Below are 3514 nucleotides of genomic sequence, written 5' to 3' on the forward strand. Positions count from 1 at the left end.
TTTATTACAATAAGAGTAAGTTAGAAATGTGTGAAGCCATGAAGTGACAGAGACACCTTTTTCAAGCAATGTTTCCATCAGTTTTCTCTGGTCAATAATACATCTTCTCTCCGTTGAGTTCAAATCATCCTATTCCGACATTATCGTGCATGACTCACGTTACGGACACCGACATGTGGCTGTGTGAAAGATGAGGTATATGTTATTTTGGGTTAGACACGGCTCTATTTTTCGGAAAATGATATTTTCACCCCAATTTTTTGACACCATTTTGACACTGCACATGTGTCAAAATGTGATTGGACGATTTCAAATTTTAAAAAAAAACTTTGATTTTTTTCTTTCAAATATGTCCTTGTCTCACTTTTTTTAATTTGAAATTGTCCAATCACGTTTTGACACGTGTGCAGTGTCAAAATAGTGTAAAAAATTGGTGTCAAAATATTATTTTCCCTATTTTTCAATGCACAGTCTACTCTTTGAACAAAAGTTATAAGTGAATTCATTTTTCTTTTATATTAATTAATTAATTTGTTAACTATTTTAATTACGAGATATAAAATCTTATATTTTCTCACTTTTTTATTTGATATTGTGTACATTTATGAATCAATAAAAACAACTTAATCAAACCTACTAAGGATTAAAACGTTCTTCTTATTAGAGACATCATCATTTTATTATTAAGAATAGAAACTAACAATAACGGTTGTAAATTACTCGATTATAGTAAACTTAATTATTCATTTGGTTTTAAGTTTTTTTTGAAAAGTTTTAAATTGATTTTTTTTTTATTAATTAAATCTCAATTTTTACAAAATTGACTCAAACGAGTTTTTTTTTGTTAGTATCTTACTATTATTAATATCTTACAAAAAAACAACGTTAATGTTACTATTATATATCAATTTGTAACTTTTTTTTCGTTTTTATTAGATTAAACGCATTCGAAGGTCTCTACTTTTGTAGAGTTGTTACAGTTATATCCCTATCTTTTCATTTTTCTCAATTTGGTCATTTTTATTGAAAAATTAATTCAATTGAATCCATGTATTAAATCAAACTAACCCGTTAAATTTTTGATAACGTGTGAGTGTGGAGTGGATATTATTTCAAACATGACTTGCAAAGATCGTTATAAGTAGTTTTTATTAATCACGTGGGATTTTCTAAATGAAACATTTTGGAGTTTTATTTTAAAATTAGGGTTCATTAACATTTTAATTTGGTTTAAAATTGGACATAGCAGTTCTGCCGCCATAGATGGCGACCCCATAACCATCGGAAAAGCTTTGGAAGCAGCCGCCATAGCGGCAGGGAATAAAGCGGTGGACCAAAACGACGCAGCTGCTATCAGCGCGGCAGAGATTAGGGCTTCCGGAGAGAAGAGCGTGAGGTCCGGCGGTGTTGGTGAAACAGCGCAAGGGGAACAGAGTGTGGCAGATTGTGTTTAGGAGTGGATTCAAGTGTAACAGTGCGGTGTGGTAAGCTCTCAGACACGTGAATCCCTCACCCAAGAGTCCCTGGAAAGATTGCATAGTTTCATCTGAAAAATCATGGGCTTTGATGGTTTCCTGGTTGCCGGATGAAGGTTTGAGGGGCGCAAGATGAAGAAGAGGGGTAGATGAAATTTGTGCTTAGGGATGAGCTTCGCATCTTTGGGTTCATGTGAAGATGGTGATTTTTGCTTGTTGTTGCGGATGTACGATTCTGGATTGTTTTGTGTGTGCAGGTGAATCTGGACTTGATGATAAACATAGAAAGAAGATGCTTCCATGGTTACATCCTACAAATTTGAAGTTCATATTTTTTTCTTCTCAATTCAAATTTCAATTAACTCTAATTTTAAAAAAAATCCCAATTTTTAAATGTTTCATTTAGAAAATGCCACCTACAGGGTTTTATTAATAAAAAAATCACGTATAAGAGTCTATGCACGCCACGTCTCCAAAATTGTCCGTCACCCTCGTAGGTAACCAAAAACTTAATCATGTTAAGTTGACTTAACCGCAGGAGCTTAATTGAACCAAATTTTCAATAAAAAGGATCAAATTGACAAAAATGAAAAGACGGAAATGTGAACAACCCCACAAAAATAAAAACCTCCCAATAAGTTTAACTTTTTGTTATTCACATGTTAGGTCTGATCTAACATATGATATTAACAGTATTACGTGACATTGACATGGTAACGTCATGTGATAATGTTTATTATCTTGTATTTAATTTAAATTTTTTATTTAATTTAGTTCAATTATTTTTAAAATAAAAAAGTATATTATTTCTATAAATTGAAACCAAATTTACTATAATATCATCTGTAAATGAATTTAACTCAGATTATACTTTAGAGCTTGGCTCAAATAATTTAGTAGGACATCTAGCTAAGGCTTTGTTAAATCTTCGAGAACTAGAACACTTGATCTTGCAAGTAAATATCTTTTATGGTCCCATCCCAGATTGGTTAGGTGATTTCAAACATTTAAAGAATCTTCTTATTATAGGAGCAAACGAGTTTTCTGAATCTTTTCCAACAAATTTGGGAAATCTAACATCTTTAATTACGTTAGATGTTCCCTCAAATCCATTAACAGGAATGGTGTCTGAGAGAAATTTAGACAAATTGTGAAAATTAAAGGCACTGGACATATACTCATAATCTTTGATTTTGACTCCCATTCAAGCTTGCAAATGAAGATAGAAATCTATAGGAATTTCTGTCATGGTTTAAGAATTTGGATTTGTGATAAGCTTTTTGGGAGTTTGTTGCATCATTTTCTTAAACAAAAATATAAGGCATGCTTACATCAAATTTCTTCATGACATGAGAGATCGACTTCATGTTAAGCTGGTCGTCACCATGAAACCCTTCTGCCGAGGTCAAAATAGTTGCATAGCAATACTGTCATAAAAAATCTTTTGTTAAAATTTTCATATTATTTTGTTTTTCACCATTTTTATTTTCATTCTTTATTGAATTACACTAATATTTATATCTAACTTATTCTAAAACATATATAGATACCAATGAATTGAGTTTTGAACAAAATCATATATACGTTCTCTCATCTTTATACTTGTATCTAAACTTTTAAGCTTTCTGGTGCAAAAATTTCTATTATTCTTTTAACACGTGATACTAGAGTGATTAAGTAAATCAATTTGCTTTACTTTATATTATTTTTTATTTATCAAAATTGGGTCAGTGAGAAGCACTTATTAATTAAAGAAATTGACAAAAGTGAATTAAATGAAGTAGTTTCTTCCAATTAGGGATTGAGAAAAGAAACTGAGACTTTGGATTCACATAAACAAATCCAAATCTCTTTCAAATGATAGCTTTATCGCTTCCACCATCAGCGGCAAGCGGCAGAAGGATGCACGAATTTTCCCATAAGACAGGCCTTGGTGGCCACAAGTTTCTTCATACTAGGAGAGTTTAAGGTTCATTCACAAAAGTTGGAAATCAATTAGAGAAATTGGATATTCATTTTAAAAAATTAAGTAAATTGAG

This window comes from Vigna radiata, chromosome 6 (assembly GCF_000741045.1).
Source record: "Vigna radiata var. radiata cultivar VC1973A chromosome 6, Vradiata_ver6, whole genome shotgun sequence".
Classification (NCBI taxonomy): Eukaryota; Viridiplantae; Streptophyta; class Magnoliopsida; order Fabales; family Fabaceae; genus Vigna; species Vigna radiata.